Source organism: Neoarius graeffei, chromosome 20 (assembly GCF_027579695.1).
Source record: "Neoarius graeffei isolate fNeoGra1 chromosome 20, fNeoGra1.pri, whole genome shotgun sequence".
Taxonomy (NCBI): domain Eukaryota; kingdom Metazoa; phylum Chordata; class Actinopteri; order Siluriformes; family Ariidae; genus Neoarius; species Neoarius graeffei.
The window spans coordinates 7,423,627-7,436,920 of NC_083588.1; positions in this window are offsets into that span (position 1 = coordinate 7,423,627).

Sequence of the window (13,294 nt, forward strand, 5' to 3'; positions counted from 1 at the left end):
TGCAACTGAATCAGCAGCAAACCAATCCGCTCTTTATTTTGACATTTTTGAATGATTGTCGTCCTGATATACAGAAGGTTTTGAAATATCATTTAAGTGACCTTTGTAATATGATAGTGAGAGCCCTAGGGGAAAAAATTAGAACTCTGGAGGGGGATGGTATTCTGGATAGTAAGCAGGTGGCCTGCCTTTCTGTTGTTGGTGGTTACTCACAGCCCTGTGAGGACATGAATAGACAGAAGAATTGGAATTGGGGTAATCCACAAGCCAGGGTGGGGCCCTGGAATAAGGTATGCCCAGGTAGTAGCGTGTGCTACTATTGTGGTAAAGAAGGACATTGGCGGCGTGAGTGTCGAAAGAAAAGGGCAGATGAAGACAAGGCATGGCATATGTTCCCCCCTTCTTCTTCTAATCTTCAGCATGATGTGTCTGTTCTTCCTCTTCCTCCTCCTCCTCCTGCTCCTGCTTTGCCTGCCCCTACGGCAAACCCCATAGGTCCATATCGAGCCTAGAGCTGCCTACAGAGCTGTGACCCCATGATGCTACATTGTTCTTTCGACTCTTATCTAGCCAGTGATTTGCCTGTCGTGGAATTAGCTATAGATGGAAAGGTGCTTCCTTTGCTAATTGACACTGGTGCTACGATGTCCTCAGTGGGAAAATCCTACGAGGGTCCGATTTCTAACAAAACTGTTCGCTCTGTGGGAATTGATGGGGTCCCTTTCTCCTCCCCTTGCACTCCTCCGTTATTGGTAACCTGTCCTGCTGACACAGCACTTCGTAAACATCACTCTTTTGTGTTGATGCCACAGTGTCCTTTTAATCTAATGGGGCGGGATCTAATGAGTCTGTTACATTTATCCATTTCGTTTCAGGGATCAAAAATGACTATTTGCACTCCTGACTCGCTGCCTCCTGCTTTATCTTATCTTTCTTCACATGTGACTGTACCAAATATCTCCGCTGTTTGCATGGCTTCTGTAAACACTGTTATTTCCTCTACGGACCCTTCTACAGCTTTGACTGATATCCCCTCCTCCCTTTGGGCTGAACAGAAGGACGAGGTAGGCCTAGTTCATTGTGTTCCTTATAAGGCTAAGCTTAAACACATGTTTCCTGTCTATGTTAACCAGTATCCTCTCTCTGAAGACACAGCCAAAGGAATTGATGTCATCCTACAATCTCTCCTTGAACAAGGCGTGGTGAGAGCGTGTACCAGCCCGTACAATACACCTGTCAATCCAGTACCTAAACCTGATGGTACCTGGCGTTTGACGCAGGACTTATGTAAGATTAATGAACTGATTGTCCCTGTGGCACCCATTGTACCTGACGTTTCCTCTGTAATATCACAAGTTCCTGCTGATCATTGCTGTTTTTCTGTTATTGATCTCTGTTCTGCTTTTTTCAGCGTTCCCGTTGAAGAAAACACACAGCCTTTGTTTGCATTTACGCACAGACAGAAGCAGTATACTTGGACACGCCTACCGCAAGGTTTTATTGATTCTCCGGCTGTGTTCTCAGCTGTAATTCGTAACGCACTTTGTGACCTCTCCCTCCCCCAGGGCTCTGTGGTCCTGACATACGCAGATGATCTTCTGGTATCCGCTGAATCACCGGAAATCTGCCGAGACGCATCCTTGCGCCTGCTCCAACATCTGGCGCACAAGGGCTTCAAGGTTTCCAGAACCAAGCTCCAGTTCTGCAAGAACACTGTTAAGTACCTGGGCTTTGAACTTTCACAAGGTTGTCATCAGCTGATTGGGTGCAGGTGATTCTAGACACAAAACGCCCTGCAACTAAACATGCACTGATGTCTTTTCTGGGTCTTATCAACTACTGCAGACAATGGATCCCTGACTGCTCCTCATATGACAAGATTCTCCGTTCTGCAATCTCTCATCAAGATCCACTGCGACATCCTTTGACCTGGACTGACACTATGATTAACGCTTATCACTCCCTCAAAAGCGCTCTCTGTTCAGCCCCAGCTCTGGGTTTACTTGACTACTCAAAGCCCTTTCATCTCTACGCCTGTGAACAACAAGGTACGGCGTCTGGTGTTCTGGCTCAGGAGCATGGAGGAGGGATTCGTCCATGTGCGTTCTTATCTAAAACATTAGACACTGTTGCTCAAGGCTTGCCTGCGTGTCTAAGAGCTGTCGCCGCCTGTGCTGTGATGGTTTTAGATGCAGAAAAATTGGTTTTGTCTCACCCACTGATCATGTACTCGTCACATCAAGTTAAACAGTTATTGCAAAATTTACAGACTCAACATATGACTGCGCAGCGACGCTCCGGATATGAAACCATTCTCTTTTCTACTGACAATCTTGAAATTCATGCCACATCCTCTAATACTGTAGGTCACGCTCTCGCATGCCTTCTTAATTCTCAGGGTGACACTCTGGAAGACACCGATCATGATTGTCTATCTGAAATCTTGCATACTACCAGTATCAGGCCTGATCTCTCCTCCAGCCCTCTGGAGATGGGGGAAGTACTCTTTGTTGATGGCTCTTGTTCTAAACCTTCAGATGGTGTTTTCCTCTGTGGTTATTCTGTGTGTTCCCTGCCTGATATTGTGCATGAGGCCTATGCTCTTCCTTTCTCTTCAGCTCAGGGAGCCGAGTTGTATGCGCTAATGCATGCTTGTATTTTGTCTCAGGGCAAGGATGTCACAATCTACACAGACTCTCGTTATGCCTTTGGTGTGGCTCATGATTTCGGGAAGATTTGGCAGTCTCGAGGCTTCCACGCCGCAGACGGGAAGCCCATTTCACACTCTACCTTAGTACAAAACCTTATTGATTCTTGTCATCTCCCTAGGTCACTCGCCATAGTTAAAACTAAAGCGCATGCCTCGGGAAACACCCCTGAAATTGTGGGTAATTCTCTTGCTGATCGTATGGCAAAACTTGCTGCTGCTTCTGGTGTCATGTCTCCTGGCCTAGACCCTTCGTCATGTAATACGTCTTGTCTTGCTAGTAGCCTGATTCCAGATTTAGACCTTATTTCTTTACAGGCTTCAGCTTCTCCAAATGATTCTGCCTTTTGGCAGTTACAAGGCGCTTATGTCGCCTCTGATGGCCTATGGTACAGTCAGGATGGCCGCCTTTGTCTTCCATCACATTGCCTTCCCTTCCTCGTGCGTGAATTTCATGGTGTGACACACCGTGCATGAAGGGGGGTGAAGGGGGACATGAACAAACTTTTTTGTATAGCCAATCTAAATAGTTTGGTGGACTCAATTCTCGAGAGATGCCTCATCTGTGCACAAAATAATCCCTCTTAAGCAGTCGCGAAACATGAGTGTTTACCCATACCTACGTCTCCATTCCTAGAATGGCAAATCGACTTCACACACATGCCTCCCTGTGGGCCGTTTAAATATCTCCTGGTGATTGTGGACAAATTCTCTAAATGGGTAGAAGCCTTTCCATGTTCTAGAGAGAATGTGAAGGTAGTTACTCATATTCTAGCAAAAGAAATAATACCTCGTTATGGGGTTCCAGATGCCATTGACTCAGACAAGGGTACCCCTTTCACCTAAAAAGTCACACAAGACCTTTGTAAGTATCTCTCACTAAACTGGCGTTTTCACATTCCGTACCACCCTCAATCTTCTGGTATTGTAGAACGTACTAATCGAACATTGAAAGACAAACTAACTAAGGCTATGCAGACCATAGGTTCAAAAAATTGGGTAGACCTATTGCCAGCCACACTGGCTGAAATTCGCATGACATCAAAACCTAGTCTCGGTGGCTATTCCCCCTATGAGATTATTTTTGGATGACCTTTCCCTCTCCCCTGGAGGAAGGGGACTCCGGCTCTGGGTACCTCTGATTTGAAAACACATATGGATGAGTATTCTGCAGCCCTTATCGATAAATTGCCTGAAATTTGTACTAAGGTCAATAGTACAATATCATTTCCACCATCAGCAAACACACACCCCTTCCAAGTGGGAGACAAGGTGCTGGTGCGACTTTTTATACGATTTGGACAATTGGGAGAACCTAGATATAGTGAGCCTGCAGAAATAGTCGCCATTACTCGTACGGCTGTTTTAACTGACCTTTTTCCACAGTGGATCCATGCCACACGACTGAAGAAGGCTCCATATCAAAGTTGTGATACAATGATCAGTTTGCTATTAACGCTTTTTTTGTGTCCCTATCCAGTCTCTGTTTCCTCTCTTTTTCTCTCTCTATGCTCTACATAGATTTGACCTGTGTGCAGCCCTGGCTGACTGAGAATCGGGTTGCTGCCTGTGAGACGTTGTGAACAAAAAGGGGAAGAGATCTCGCGCCCCATTTGGAACCAATCATCCTCACTACAACCATGACAGTCCTTATCACAGGTTTCGTGACTTCATTGTTGCTCGGGGCAGGGCTACCCGCCCGAGCCTTCGTGACTGCTTCATCTTTGGTCGGGGCAGGGCTACCTGCCCGAGTCTTCGTGGCTGCTTCATCTTTGCTCGGGGCAGGGTTACCCGCTCGGGCCTTCGTGACTATTTTCTTATTGCTTGGAGCAGGGTTACCCGCTGGAGCTGGACCTCAAGACAACATCTTCTGGCAATTCACTAACTGGACTGCATACACACACACAAACGAAAGTTGTTATGTATGTCATTTGATGCCGTCTTCTACTATTATTACAAGCCCACCTTTGCCGCTATGCTCTGAAGCTTTATATTATGCTTGGGGCCCAAAAGGCCAACCTTTTAAATTTTGGGGCCCTTTCTGTAATTACTCTCCGCACCCTTCTGCGGTAGCAATGTTAAACCAGACTTTTTTAGCATATGGCACAGATACCCCCGACATTATACTGCAAGATTCTATCCTCACTACTCTGCAAGTAGATATGCCTTCCAATTTCACTTTCCCTCCTGTTTTAGAACGAATTACTCTAAAAGAAGTAACGTGTATTTGGGACACATTCCTAAGTCTCAATGTAAGCAGATATATGATCAGAATTCCGCCACCTCTCCATGTCCTCGCTGGGTCCCAAATTCATGCCAATGTAACCCTCCACTAACTAATTGTACACGCAACAGTATCGGGTATGTCAATAATACATGTAGGGCTCATCCTAATTGTGTTCCACCACACCCTAATAATTATCCTGGTGTTAAATTAGCATTAAACTGGTACTGGTACTGCGGTAATAGTAATCTCCTTGTTTCTTTTCCCACCAAGTGGTCAGGCATTTGTGCTCCCATACGCCTTTATTTCCCCCAAATCACGAGTTTGTTGGTCTTCCAATGTGGCGCAGGGTTTGTTTACTTCCGGTTTTGGGTGACGTCAGTGAAAGGGGTCTAATGGGGGCATTACCGCCACCCACTGGATTGGGGTGTAAAGCAGTCTGAACAAAACATGTAAACATAAACATAGGAGAAATGAACCCGTTTTTCTAACTCGTCCTCACTTAGTCTACTTTTCTTTTTTGATTAGTCTGGATTTGATATTGTAAATTTAAATGTGAATCAATGTATATTCATCGGACATGAACAAATGAATAAATCTTGAGTAATCTTGAGGGGCGTGTGTGTCCGGGGCGCGGTGTCACAGGGGGGGATCGAACGAACCCTCCGATCCCCCCTGGCTACGGGCCAGAATTAGATCATCCTACCAATGTTGAAAACTGGCCGGCAAAAGTGACAATGGTTCAACGTCATATATTCAACCTTCTCTGACGGTCGACAGATCAACCTTTACCCACGTTGATTCAACGGTGATAAATCGACCCTCTCAGACGGCGGAGAAATCGACGTTTCACGGCGCCGTTTCAACGTTGATTTTCTGACGTACGACGGAAACCGACCATTCTGACCAAAACTCTACGTCGTTTCAACGACCCTCTGCTATCAGGGTACTGCCTTCTTGGTCAAGAATTACAATTATTTATAAACCTACATAATAATAAACCTAACAGTATTTGTTTGGCTAACTTGTCCACCTGCTCATTACCCTCAACACCAGCATGTGCCGGTACCCAAAGAAAATTAGTTACTATTCTGACTGCTTCTAGATGGAATAATGTACTGTATACTTCATTGATGAGGTCGCCTCTGAATGATCTGCCTGACTGTATGCTTTGTAGAGCTGAATAACTATCTGAGATGATGACAGTATTGTGAAATTTGTTTTCTTTTATCCATTCCAGTGCCAACCAGATCGCTACTAACTCTGTAGTGTAAACAGATAAGTTGCCATCTGTTCTTTTCAAAATGCTCACATCATTTGCTGGAATGTGTACTGCTTGAACCAGCACACTCTCTTTCTGGATCTTTTGATCCATCTGTGAATATGAATGTATGGCATGAAAAATGTAACTCTAAATAATTCTGCACACTGCTCATTCTCCATTCATCTGGATTATGAGCCCCACTTTCGCGATGCATTGCAAAGAGTCCCAGTGACGCCGCCGGTAAGTGCTGCCACCCAGTGTTCATTTCACGCAACAGCATGTCATTGTGTGTTTCTCTGTGTGACTTCTTATTCTGAATTAGACAGACTACAATAAAATAATACAATAGCGATAAACCAAAAAGTGACTCTCAGAGGAAATGAAATAATAATAATAATAATAATAATAATAATAATCTCAACAAAACGCATTTTGTGAGTATCACATCGGACATCAGTCCTCTCTCAGTCATTTTAATCTCTCAGTCATTTTAACCTCAATATGTTGGGCAGATCCCCTCTTAGAACTGCCACCTTATTGTGGTGGAGGGGTTTGTGTGCTTGAATGATCCTAGGAGCTATGTTGTCGGGGGCATTATGCCCCTGTTAGGGTTTCCCAAGACAGACAGGTCCTAGGTGACAGGCCAGACCAAGAGCAGTTCACCAAAAACCGCTATGGAGAAAAAATCCAGGACTGTGACGTCGCCCGGTATGACGCAGCCGGGGCCCCACCTTGGAGCCAGGCCCGGGGTTGGGGCTCGTATGCGAGCGCTTGGTAGCTGGGCCTTGGCCCATGGGGCCCGGCCGGGCTCAGCCCGAAGAGGTGACGTGGGCCCGACCTCCTGTGGGTTCACCACCCACAGAGGTAGCAGTAGGGGTTTGGTGCAGTGTGGATTGGGTGGCAGTCGAAGGCAGGGGCCTCGACGACCTGATCCCTGGACACAGCGGCTGGCTGTTGGGACATGGAATGTCACTTCGCTGGGGGGGAAAGAGCCTGAGCTTGTGCGGGAGGTTGAGAGGTACCGGCTAGAGATAGTTGGGCTCACCTCCATGCACAGCTTGGGCTCTGGAACCCAGCTCCTCGAGAGGGGCTGGACTTTCCACTTCTCTGGAGTCGCCCGTGGTGAGCGGCGGCGGGCTGGTGTGGGCTTGCTTATAGCTCACCAGCTCAGCCGCCATGTGTTGGAGTTTACCCCAGTGAACGAGAGGGTCGCCTCTCTGCGCCTTCGGATTGGGGAGAGGGCTCTTGCTGTTGTTTGTGCCTACAGGGCAAATAGCAGTATAGAGTATCCGGCCTTCTTGGAGTCCCTGGGAGAGGTACTGAGGGGTGCTCAGACTGGGGACTCCATTGTGCTACTGGGGGACTTCAATGCTCACGTGGGTGACAACAGTGACACCTGGAGGGGCGTGGTTGGGAGGAACGGCCTCCCCCTGTTATTGGACTTCTGTGCTAGTCATGGTTTGTCCATAACGAACACCATGTTCGAGCATAGGGGTGTCCATAAGTGCACGTGGCACCAGGACACCTTAGGTCGGAGGTCGATGATCGACTTTGTAGTCATTTCATCTGATCTCCGGCCCTATGTCTTGGACACTCGGGTGAAGAGAGGGGCTGAGCTATCAACTGATCACCACCTGGTGGTGAGTTGGATCCGCTGGCGGAGGAGGAAGCTGGACAGACCTGGCAGGCCCAAACGTATGGTGAGGGTCTGCTGGGAACGTCTGGCCGAGCACTCGGTTGGGGAGGTCTTTAACTCCCACCTCCGGGAGAGCTTTTCCCAGCTTCCGAGGGAGGCGGGGGACATTGAGTCTGAGTGGACCATGTTCTCTACCTCCATTGTGGACGCAGCTGTTCGGAGCTGTGGCCGCAAGGTCTCCGGTGCCTGTCGTGGCGGCAATCCCCAAACCCGGTGGTGGACACCGGAAGTAAGGGATGCCGTCAAGCTGAAGAAGGAGTCCTATCGGGCCATGTTGACCTCCGGGACTCCTGAGGCAGCCGACGGGTATCGGCAGGCCAGGCGTGCTGCAGCTCGGGCAGTTGCGGAGGCAAAAACTCAGAACTGGGAGGAGTTCGGGGAGGCCATGGAGAAGGACTATCGGTCAGCCTTGAAGAAATTCTGGCAAACCATCCGGCGCCTCAGGAGGGGGAAGCAGTACTCTGCCAACACTGTTTACAGTGTGGATGGGGAGCTGTTGACCTCGACTGGGGACATTGTCGGGCGGTGGAAGGAATACTTTGAGGATCTCCTCAATCCCACCATCATGTCTTCCACTGAGGAGACTGAGGCTGATGACTCAGAGGTGGATTCGTCCATTACCCAAGCCGAAGTCACTGAGGTGGTTTGCAAGCTCCTCGGTGGCAAGGCACTGGGGGGTGGATGAGATCCGCCCTGAGTATCTCAAGTCTCTGGATGTTGTGGGGCTGTCTTGGTTGACACGCCTCTGCAACATCACGTGGCAGTCGGGGACAGTGCCTTTGGAGTGGCAGACTGGGGTGGTGGTCCCTCTTTTTAAGAAAGGGGACCGGAGAGTGTGCTCCAATTATAGGGGAATCACACTTCTCAGCCTCCCAGGGAAAGTTTACTCCAGGGTACTGGAGAGGAGAATTCGACCAATAGTCGAACCTCGGATCCAGGAGGAACAATGCTGTTTTCGTCCTGGTCGCAGAACACTGGACCAGCTCTATACCCTTCATAGGGTGCTCGAGGGTTCATGGGAGTTTGCCCAACCAGTCCACATGTGCTTTGTGGATCTGGAGAAGGCATTCGACCGTGTCCCCCGTGGTATTCTGTGGGGGGTGCTTCGGGAGTATGGGGTTCGGGGCTCTTTGCTAAGGGCTGTCCAATCCCTGCACGAACGGAGCAGGAGTCTGGTTCGCATTGCCGGCAGTAAGTCAGACCTGTTCCCAGTGCATGTTGGACTCCGGCAGGGCTGCCCTTTGTCACCGGTTCTGTTCATAATTTTTATGGACAGAATTTCTAGGTGCAGCCAGGGGCCGGAAGGAATCTTGTTTGGGAACCACAGGATTTCATCTCTGCTTTTTGTGGATGATGATGTCCTGTTGGCTTCTTCAAACCAGGACCTTCAGCATGCACTGGGGCGGTTTGCAGTCGAGTGTGAAGCGGCTGGGATGAGAATCAGCACCTCCAAGTCCGAGGCCATGGTTCTCGACCGGAAAAGGGTGGCTTGCCCTCTCCAGGTTGGTGGAGAAGTCCTGCCTCAAGTGGAGGAGTTTAAGTATCTCGGGATCTTGTTCACGAGTGAGGGAAGGATGGAGCGTGAGATCGACAGGCGGATCGGTGCAGCCTCCGCAGTGATGCGGTCGCTTTACCGGTCCGTCGTGGTGAAGAAGGAGCTGAGCCAAAAGGCGAAGCTCTCAATTTACCGGTTGATCTACGTTCCGACTCTCACCTATGGTCATGAGCTTTGGGTAATGACAGAAAGAACAAGATCGCGGATACAAGCGGCTGAAATGAGTTTCCTTCGCAGGGTGGCTGGGCGCTCCCTTAGAGATAGGGTGAGAAGCACAGTCACTTGGGAGGAGCTCAGAGTAGAGCCGCTGCTCCTCCACATCGAGAGGAACCAGCTGAGGTGGCTTGGGCATCTTTTTCGGATGCCTCCTGGACGCCTTCCTGGGGAGGTGTTCCAGGCATGTCCCCCCGGGAGGAGGCCCTGGGGAAGACCCAGGACACGCTGGAGGGACTATGTCTCTCGGCTGGCCTGGGAACGCCTCAGTGTTCTTCCCGAGGAGCTGGCCGAGGTGTCTGGGGAAAGGGAAGTTTGGGCTTCCATGCTTAGACTGCTGCCTCCGCGACCCGGTCCCGGATAAGCGGAAGAAGACGAGACGAGACGAGATGTTGGGCAGATGTTGTCGAAGTAGAGAAAGAGCGCCTCTCAGAGGACTTGAAGCAAAATGAAAAGCAGAATGTTCATGATGATGTTTATAATAAATGTTTCTGGGGTTCAGTTTCCTGCTGAGGGAATATTTACAGCTCATGAGGATGTGCTTGTGTCAATTTTTATACAGCTCTGGAGTCTGTTGGGTAATGTTTCTAATATGTTATAGAAGAAACCGGGGTTCGTGGCTACACTAATTTATTAACATAACTGAATCAGGGTACAGGTACACCGTGCCATGCTCATTATTCATCTACTGAATGCTTTTAACACACACACACAGACACATCCGGGGGTACACAACATCCGCAGCCCTCTTGTGGCAAGGGGGTAAAAGTACAACTCATTAACTTATCATTACATCCCCCTTTTTCTTGAGATGAAATCATCACAAACAAACTATTTCACCAGCAATCTTATAACTAGCAATCTTATAACTAGCAATCTTATCTAGCAATCTGTATCTGTGTATTATTACTTTTCTTTTAACACATACACATATGACTATGAACTCATTTTTTCTTTTAACCTTGACATTACTTAATAAGCAAATTAAACATGAACTCAATTTTCAATGAAAAGGATACAGCTCATAGTCCTTATAGATTCAGCCTGTCAGGTGCTTTGACAGTGCGCGCTGATCTTCTTAACACTGGCAAGTCAGTCTCTACAGCTCTCTGGTGATCATGCGAGGGTGGTTCTGCTGATGCAGTGAAGGCTGGATCTCCCTGAGAATCTTCATCTGCCTGTTCTTGCCAGGTGTCTTGTGTTTTTAGTAGACTCCGTCGATTCCTCCTGAGGATTTGACCATCTTCTGTTTTGACATTGTAGGATCTTGGACTCACTTCCTCAAGAACTGTTGCTTTCTTGCTCCAGGTGTTGGAATCATAAATTCTCACTGTGTCATGCCTAGCCAGTGGTACTAAGCTTTTTGTTGACTTGTCATAATTTGCTTTTTGTCTCTTTTGAAGACGTTTTTGTTTCACTTCCTTTTGTTTCTGCTCAGAGGTGTATGGAAGTGTGGTGCGTAGTCTGCGTCCCATAAGAATTTCTGCAGGGGACAAGCCATGCTCAAGAGGTGAAGCTCTATAACTTAACAGAGCTAAGTATGGGTCTGAATGACTTTCTTGTGCTTTCTTGAGCAGCTGCTTGACTATATGCACACCTTTCTCTGCCTTTCTGTTTGATTGAGCATACAAGGGACTAGAAGTCACATGACGAAAGTCATATTCTTGTGCAAAATCCTGAAACTCTTTGCAGCTATTGAGGTATTTCACCTGACGTCACAGGGTCAAGTGACGCCCAGGTGTCTGCCATTTTGGACGGCAAGCTAGCTAATGTCAACATCATAGTACCTAGTATGTTGCTGTAGCAACGTTTATGTTCAGTCATTTGGATGACTGTTAAAACCTTTCAGTCTCAAGTTTTTCCTTTACTGTATTTACTAGTTTACTGAGCCAGCCAGCCCCGGAGCGCTAGCTAGCGCCGGCCAGCCCCGGAGCGCCGGCCAGCCCCGGAGCGCTAGCTAGCGCCGGCCAGCCCCGGAGCGCTAGCTAGCGCCGGCCAGCCCCGGAGCGCTAGCTAGCGCCGGGCAGCCCCGGAGCGCTAGCTAGCCCTGGCCAGCCCCAGAGCGCTAGCTAGCCCTGGCCAGCCCCGGAGCACTAGCTAGCGCCGGCCAGCCCCGGAGCGCTAGCTAGCACCGGCCAGCCCCGGAGTGCCGGCCAGCCCCGGAGTGCTAGCTAGCGCCGGCCAGCCCCGGAGCACTGGCCAGCCCCAGCTAGCCCCGGCCAGCCCCGGAGCGCTAGCTAGCCCCGGCCAGCCCCGAAGCGCGCTCAGTAAACTAGTAAATACAGTAAAGGAAAAACTTATAACGGGCCATGTCTCAACAGACTAAGAAGTTATTTCAATGACATTTAATAACATTTTGTTTATCCTGAGGACCGAAAGTAAATGAAAATGTGAACAAATCTTAGCTGTCAGTGAACAGTCCTGGTGGAAGCAGGTAAACGTCGTTCTCTAAGCCTGCTAACCTCAATTTTTGCAAATACCTCTCCCTCTGCTCGCCCTGTAAATGCCCTACGTTGCTGGATAGTGAAGGTGTTTTCTGCATCTCGCTTCTTTTTCTTTTATGTTTTTCGTTTGTCGCCTTCCTCGCATTCAAACTGATTCGAGTCGTGCCGTCCAAAATGGCAGCATCACATGACTTAGTCACGTGAGTGAAATACCTCAATAGGATGGACCATTGTCACTGTAGACAATCTGAGGGATCCCGTGCCTTGCAAAAATAGATTTCATGTGCTTAATCACACAGGCCGCTGACATATTGGGGAGCAGTGCCATCTCTGGATAGTTGGATAGGTAGTCGATTACAAGCAGGTAATTCTTTCCATTCAAGTAGAACAAATCAGTCCCAACTTTTTGCCAGGGCTCGTCAGGTATCTCTGTGATCGTCATGGGCTCTTTTGGCTGTTTTGCTTGATGTTTTAGACATGTGGCACATCTTGACACCATTCTGTCGATATCAGCATTAATGCCTGGCCAGTAGATTGAAGTTCTAGCCCTTCTCTTGCATTTTTCCATGCCTAGATGACCTTCGTGCAGCCTTTTAAGCATGTCTGGTCTCAGAGACTGAGGAATGACTATTCTGCTCTTTTGCAACAGCAGTCCATTAACAAAACTCAGCTCTCCTCTAATGTTGTAATACTGTTGACACTCACCCCGTGGCCAGTCTTCATTCATCAGCTTGATGACTCTCTGTAGGACGACATCCTTCTTTGTTTCAGCAGCGATCAGCCTCGATTTCATGTCAGACAGGGGCAGTGTCTCAATGATCAAGTTCACATGTAGATTCACTTCATTTTCAGTGGAACACTCGTCATGCTCCTCGCTCTGTGTGGTTGCCCTAGACAGAGCATCAGCTAGCAGTATGTGCTTACCAGGTGTGTAAATCAGGTCAAAATCATAGCATTGTAGCTTCATCATGAGCCTTTGAATGCGTGGTGACATTTCACTGAGGTTTTTCTTGATGATGGCTATTAACGGCTTGTGGTCTGTCTCTGCTACAAACTTTGGTAGGCCATACACATAGCCATGAAACTTCTGGAAACCGTACACAAGTCCCAAACACTCTTTTTCAATTTGAGCGTAGTGGCACTCTGCACTTCTCATCGTTCTCGACACATAGGCAACTGGCTTCCAGTCTT